The sequence below is a fragment of the Magnolia sinica genome, chromosome 7 (genome assembly GCF_029962835.1).
Source record: "Magnolia sinica isolate HGM2019 chromosome 7, MsV1, whole genome shotgun sequence".
NCBI classification, from domain to species: Eukaryota; Viridiplantae; Streptophyta; class Magnoliopsida; order Magnoliales; family Magnoliaceae; genus Magnolia; species Magnolia sinica.
In genome coordinates this window covers 42,655,772-42,664,222 of record NC_080579.1, presented here as the reverse complement: position 1 = coordinate 42,664,222, position 8,451 = coordinate 42,655,772, and positions in this window count along the sequence as shown.

Genomic DNA, 8,451 nt, shown 5'->3' with positions numbered 1-8,451 from the left:
GTTTAACTTGTAAACCTAGAAAGTAGTTCAATTCTCCCACCATACTCATTTCGAACTTGAATTTCATCAACTTTGCAAACTCAATAGACAGGTTAGAGCAAGTAGAACCATAGCTAATATATCAACGTATATCTGTACTATAAGTATGTGTTCATTATATTTTTTAACTAAAAGAGTTTTATCAACACTTCTCATAAAAAAATTATGACTTAGTAAGGACTTAGTCAATTTCTCAGACCATGCCCTAGGAGCTTATTTCAACCATAAAGTGCCCTTTTAAGGCGATACATATGATTAGAGTGTTTAGGGTCCTCAAAACCTTTAGGTTGTTTAATATAAACCTCTTCATGTAGATCACCATCTAAGAACGCACTCTTAACATCTATTTGGTAAATTTTAAACTTTTTAAAGCACACAGTGGATATGAATAATCTAATAGATTCAAGACAAGCTATTGGGGCAAAGGTTTCATCATAATCGACTCCTTCTATTTGAGTGTACCCTTGTACAACTAGTTTAGCCTTATTTCAGATTATATTCCCTAACTAATCATATTTATTTTTAAAAATTCACTTGGTTCTAATTATATGTTTATCAGATGGTCTTAGAACCAAATATCACACATCATTCCTAATAAATTGATTCAGTTCATCTTGCATTGCAACTATCCAATTTTCATCAGTGAGTGCCTTTTTTACGTTGCTGATTCAATTTGGGAAGTAAAACACATATAATTGCATATGTTTTTCAGTTGTTTTCGAGTATGCACACCAGTGAGAGGGATGCCTAGAATTTGATCAGTAGGATGGTCTTTGACTGATCGTAGTTCAGTGTTGATTTGACAAGATGAGGAGTCAGGTTTTTCAATTATATTAACTTCATCATCTTCTGAACTACATGTTGGTGTCTTCAGGTGATCATCAATAACAATATTTATAGACTCCTGAATGACACTAGTTCTCTTGTTAATAACACGATATGCTCGACTATTTAGAGCATAACCTAGGAATATCCATTCATTACTCTTAGTATCGAACTTCCTTAAATTTTTCTGGTCTTGTAAAATGTAGCACTTACTTCCAAAAATTCGAAAGTATTTAACTATAGGTTTCTTATTAAACCATAATTCATAAGTTATTTTATCTTTAGATTTTCTAATGTAAACATGGTTTATAATATAACATGCAATATTAACAGCTTCGGCCCATAAATTTTTAGGTAACTTCATGCTATTTAACATTACATTAGCCATCTCTTGTAGCACTCTATTTTTCCTTTCAACGACCCCATTTTATTGAGGCGTCTTAAGAGCTGAAAACTTATGCGATACCATGATCACTATAGAACTTCTTAAAATTGCTATTTTCGAATTCTAATCCATGATCACTTCAGATCTTAACAACATTCATTTCTTTTTTAGTCTAAATACGCTTGAGTATTCTTTTGACTTCATTAAGGGTTTCAGATTTTTCTCTCATGAATGCAACCCAAGTAAATCCGGTAAAGTCATCCACAATTACTAAGAAATACTTCTTACCACCTCTACTCTTCGTTCTGGTTGGTCCAACAAGATCCATGTGGAGAAGTTCATGAGGTTTGGATGTGGCAGAGGAGTTCACTTTCTTGTGACTACTCCTTGTTTGTTTTTCAATTTGACATGCACCACATATTTTATCCATTTTCTTCAATTTGGGTAGACCTTTAATAAGATTGGTTTTGCTCAATCTATACAGATTTCGGTAGCTAACATGTCAAAGACATTTATGCCATAGTTCGTTATCATTGGTTTGGACCATGTAACAAGTTAATTTAGATGAGCAAGATTCATTCACGATATAGCAATTCTTAGATGTTCTACGACCATTTAATATCACATAACCTTTCTCATTTGAGATCTCACATCCTTGATTTGTAAATTTAACACTATGCTTGTTATCGCAGATTTGAGAAATACTCAAAAGATTGTGCTTAAGTCCTTCTACAAATAAAACATTTTCAAAAGGAGGAAGGTTAGAGATATGAATCATACCTTGGCCAATTATCTTGCAGTTGCTTCCATTAACAAAAGTGACTGAACCATTAGTCATTTCTTTGTAGTTAGTAAACAAATCTCTATCACCTATCATGTGTCTTGAGCAACCACTGTCTAGGTACCACTTTGATTGACTTGAAGCCTTGAAGGCGGTGTGGACAACTAGGCAAGTAATCTTACGAACCCATTTCATTGTAGTTTTGGGTTTTGGAGAACTGTTGATTTTTCTTCGCTTGAAATTATTATTAACTCTAACATTAGATTTAGATTTGAGAAGCTCCTTGAGTAAGTCCACAATTTTTTCAGCTAAAGGATTATAGCATTGTTTACTAAAGCTAACATTATTAGTATTGACTTTAGAAGCTTGAAAAGTTTTTACATTTTTAGAGTTGTTTTGATTATTATATTTTAAGTCCTTTCCTTTTGAGTTTGAGAATTCTCCTTTGACAAATGTAGGAGATACACTCTTATTTCTCAGAGGCATGTGTTTGACATAGCCCAGACCTGATCTGTCTCTATATGTTTTAGATGCGGTTAGTAACTTTTAAAGTTTAGGGTCTCCCTGGGCATACCTCCATGTATCCTTTGAACTCAATAGGGAAGACACTTCACATTTTAGTTTCTCATTTACTGTTCTTAATTTTTCAAGTTCAGATGTTTTGAAATTCAAATCGCATTTTTCTTTTTCAAAACAATCAGAAATATGAGATGTTTTCAAATTCCTCTTTTAATTTTAGAAATTTCTCTTTTTGAAGTTTTAGCTTGACAGGAATCTTACAACTTTCCCTATATAGGGCATTATAGGCATCTTGAAGATAATCTTCATTATCATTTTCAGGGTCACTTCTCAGATTTTCATATTCGGTTGAATCGCAACTATCTGTGGAAGTGACTTTGGCTAGAGTCATTAAAGCCTTGACTTCATTTGAAGTTTCAGGTTTTGATTCATTCGACTTAGAAGAAGCTTCAGAGCTGGATGATTCATCCCATGTGGATATCATGCCTTTTCTTTTTGGCTTGTCCCTTTTTGGACACTTATTTGCTAAATGCCCATATTCATGACAATTGAAGCATTACTATCTTTTAGAGATTTTTAGCTTTTAGATTTCCCCTTTTTCTTCTCAGAGGGTTTTTGAAAATCAACTCTTTTATTACTTTTAAAAATCTTATAAAACTTTTTAGCGAGTAAAGCCATATTATCCTTCGAGTTTTCACAATTAGAACTAACATTACAATCTTAAGAAATAGATTTGGATGATTTAAGAGCTATGGACTTACCTTTTGGGGCTTTGAAATTTAACTCATAAGTTTGAAATGAACCAACAAGTTCCTCAACCTTCATATGATCTATGTCTCTTAGTTCCTGAATAGCAGTCACCTTGGAATTAAATCTCTCAGGAAGTGATCGCAGTATTTTTGCACAGACTTTGCTTTCTGGGATGCCATCTCCAAGACCCCACATAGAGTTAACTATGTCATTTAGTTTCGTATAGAAGTCCATGAAAGACTCATTTTCTTCCATACGAATTTCCTCAAACCTAGTGGTGAGGATCTGAACTATAGACTTTTTTACTATAGATGTTCCCTCGTGTATCATTTCAAAAATGTCCTAGGCTTGTTTAGCAGTATCACAAGAAATAATTCTTTTGAATTCATCAGTTGATAGTGCACAAGTGATTGCATTTAAAGCCTTAGCATTAGCATTGCTTTCATTTTTCTGAAGAGTAGTCTACATGTAAAATGGTGTTTCCTTTATGGATTTGGTTCCATCACTACCTAGAACCTCAAACACTGGTGGTTTCCATCTAGTCACCGTGGCTTGCCACACACTTTTATCAATGGATCTTAAAAAGATCTTCATTTTGGATTTCCAATAAGCATAGTTGGAGCCATCAAACGGTGGTGGCTTAGTGATAGAAAGACTATCAAAATTTGTAATACTAAAAGCTCTATATCGATAAGCTCAGGAAATAAATCCAATAGAATGAGTAACTTAGCTCTGATACCACTGGAAAAGGGTAAGCTCTCAATCCTTGGGGGGGGGGTTGAATAGGACTATGCTAAATAAAAATAAATTGTGGAATACAAATTACATATAACTGAATCAAATAACAAACTCAAATGCAATAGTATTGAGAGGTTGATTCAAACATTGTTTAAAGGACAACCTTACACCAAAAATTGAAGTTTATGGTAGGACAAGCTGATGTCTTTGTAACGCCCTGAAATTCGGGGGTCGAGCATAACTCAGCTCCCGAGTTCCAAAACATCAATTATGCAACATATTTAATGATGGATGTATGTTGACTGTATTAGTGCATAAAACATGGAATAGATTAAGCCAAAACACATATAATTCAGGGATAAGTGAATAAAGCAAGCGGAAGACTTATAGAAATATATGTGTACAAGTGTAAATCCCTGAAGTACATATACAAACCAGGTCGTATGAAAGTGTTACTTAACAAAATTTCAAGTATTAGATTACATCATTTAAATCCCAAAATAATCCCAGAGTCTCACGCATCAGACCAAGGCTCGCTAGAACCCGTCTGAAAACTGCATATACGAGAAAGCAGCCTCATCATCATCCATCTCCCGCTCTGCCTCAGAAGTCGCATCAACATCTGCAACATCAGAACCTAAGACAGAGTCTGGTGGGTGTTTAACACCGCCCCAGAACGTGGGAGTGAGTGATCAACTCAGTGGAACAATAAGGCACTGGTTAACATGTTATCAGTTCAATCAAGCAGTAATGATAAAGCAGAACATTTAAATAAATCCTAAGTACTCTTGTTAATACAAGGATGTATGCAAAATGATGCGTGCCCTCACGCGTACACCCTCAGCGTCTTCATCTTACGTTACGCATGACACTACCTCAAAGTGCGCCACATCTACAAAGCACATGCAAATGCGGTGCATGAATATGATTACCAAGTTGTTATTAGTCCTTTTCATACAGCAGGATTAGGAAGCTAAGATACCTTCCTCATATCATCATCCAAACAGTGATCCATACTAGGGTCGTCAGTCCTAGACATCTCATACGATCACATATTTAAGGTCGTAGCAAAGGGCTTGTCACCAAGCAATGCACGCCTTTCATACCTTTATTTTCACAGTTCGGCTCGTCACCTCATTGCGGTATCCAGGTATGCTCGAGGTCACTACAAAGGGCTTGTCACCAATCAATGTAGGCCGACAGCACGAATATAGTGTCCCATACCACCATAATCGGCTCACGAGTTTAGTTGCTCACTGGTCACTACGGGGAGGCTCGTCACCCCAGCGTAGGCCGACAGCTCGGCCACGGTGTCCCATACCACCATGTCCGGCTCATGAGTCTTAGCGGATCAAGGTCCCATGGTTAATAGGATTTCTCTAGTAAGTTCGGTACCCTAGATTCAAGTAGTAGTGTTCATACATGGTGAATATACATCGGACAATCGGGTTACTTGACGAACTCGACTAGCACGAGCGCACGTTGGGTTGAGCGACATAGAGTGCGCAAACACTCCGCGTGGCCAAACCACTGCCGCCAACTCTAATACGGCTCGGGTTCGTCTAATTACGTCCTACGTGGCGAAAGCAACCTCAACCACGATCATAAAGTAGATTACCGATTTCCTGGACTAATACATAGTCCCACACATTACACTACGACAAATATTCATATTAAATGTAAAACAGCAAAGGAAACAACAACTCAAATCATGGTACATAAGCACTTGAGGAATATCAACTTAACATAATTGTAAGCATAAGTAATGCTTGAAATTAAATAACATGGAATGTAACTTGCATAAAGGAAATCATGCACATCAATAGGAGTGTTGAGAATCACTTCTCAATGCCTGCAATTAGTGTAATAAATTACACTTTAGATCATTCAGACATTTCTACAAACACTTAGAATACGTGGTACAACATACATGACGTATGTTGAAAAACAAGCACATGGACAATTCCTTTTACCAAGGAGTTGCCATACACACATCTAGCATGCATACATGACAAATAATCATGGAAAACACAGGTGCATAATTTATACGTATACGGTACTTTATACATACACATAGAATACACAAATCTCAATATAACAATGCATATCAGGAACGCAACATAAATACAACATTTGGCATGTGAAATCCCATCCATAACAAGAATAAATCATTAATTGGCATTGAAAGCCTTGAAAACCATAACCTATACACTTAAAGTCCGCACCTTAAGCAAGGAAAGAAACACCGAACTGATTTAGACGAGTTGTCTTCGTCAACGGCGATAGAATACCCTAAAGCAAGGATATAAATGAGATACAACAACACCAAGACTAATCTAAACTCTAACACAGATTACGGTTAGGTTAACTTACCCCAAGATGAACTCAGAATCGTCAGAACAACGATTCAAAGTGAAGGTTCAAGGATGCAGAAGAATAGGAAAGAATCCAAGATGATTCACCAACTTCTCTCTCACTTTCTCTCTCTTTTCCACTCTCTTTCCAAGCTAGGGTTAGAGAAAATTCGTATGGAAAAGGGAGCTAGGGTTTAAGGACTATAAATAGGCCTATAATTGATGAAAATAACCCCAGGGTCAAGGTACACTTAGGGTATAACCAAAACCAGCCTCTTACGATCCAACGAAGCACTTCTGGTGGGCCTATAACCACGAAAGGTCAGACTTAAGCTCACTGACCATGGATCTAGGTTAGGCTGAGTTTCGTACCGACCGGCTCTTCAGATCAGCCATGGCGGACCACACTCAATTCAACAGTCACAGAATCTCGATCAGGTCCACAAGCACAAGGATATGCCTCGGCCACCTTCCCTGATCAGAGGGTAAAATTGGGTCAGAATCCAACGGTCAGATAACTTTAAATCATCGCGCAAGCGACACGACTCAGATTTCATAAAAGCTTATTAAATTTCCAACCGTTCTCACACTCTTCACTCCGAACTCAATCAAATCGACCCAGAACATCACATGGACTTGATTTTCGAGGTGATGGTCAAGCCCAACTCGGTGACCGCAACAGCCTAAGATCATCGCCATCGGACTTTCGACGCGGGGTCCAGGTCCGATCCAAAACTTCCAAAAATTCCGCAGAACAACTGGATTTAGCGATGGATCCCAGATTTCAGAGTAACATAGCGCTAACTAATCTACAAGTTTAGAGCCATGCAGATACAATTTAAAGTGATTGATGCGAATTTCACAAGCAATCGAGTATAGCGCTAATTACCCCAAAAACAACTACTTAAGGAAAGATTAGCACAAAAATTTCCAAGGTCGTTACAATCTACCCTCCTTAAAGAAAATTTCGTCCTCAAAATTCATACCTTCATAAATTCCTCAAGGATCAGAGGGTAGGTCTTTCTGACCTCAGCTTCAGATTCCCACGTAGCTTCTTCTACACCATGATGCGTCCATAGCACCTTCACAAGAGGGATAACCTTGCTACGGATTACCTGCTCCTTCCTGTCGAGAATACGCGTCGGTCGCAGTACATAAGTGACATCTTCACTCAATTGCACTTGCTCCCAACTGATAATATGTGAAGGATCAGGAACGTACTTCTTCAGCATAGAAACATGAAATACGTTATGCACGCCCGCATGAGGTGTGGGCAAAGCAAGGCGATATGCTACCGCTCTCACTCGATCCAGAACTTGAAATGGACCAATAAATCTCGGCGTCATCTTCCCCTTCTTACCGAACCGCAGAACTCCCTTCATAGGAGAGACCTTCAGAAAAATATGGTCTCCAACCTCAAACTCAAGCGGTCGACGCCTCGTATCAGTATAACTCTTCTGCCTACTCTGCGCTGTCAGAAGTCGACGTCGAATGATGTCAACCTTCTCTGAAGTCACCTGCACCAACTCCGGGCTAAGCAAACTACACTCACCAATTTCTGCCCAGCAATGTGGTGTTCTGCATGGGCGACCGTACAACGCCTCATAGGGAGCCATGCCGATACTCGCCTGGAAACTATTATTATACGCGAACTCTACATACTGAAGACAATCATCCCAACTGTCCTTGAAATCCAAAACACAAGCTCGCAACATATCTTCCAGGACTTGATTCATGCGCTCCGTCTGCCCATCTGTTTGCGGATGAAACGCGGTGCTGAACTTCAGTTTCACACCCATCGCTTCCTGGATACGAGTCCAGAAGATAGATGTAAAACGCGTGTCTCTATCAGACACAATCTCCAGGGGAACTCCATGCAGACGCACTATCTCCTTGATATACAACCTAGCCAACTCGTCTGCAGAGTAAGTGACTCTGATCGGTAAGAAATGCGCCGACTTCGTTAATCGATCGACGATCACCCAAATAGAGTCATATCCCTTCCTCGTCCTCGGCAACCCAGAAATAAAATCCATAGAGATGAAATCCCACTTCCATTC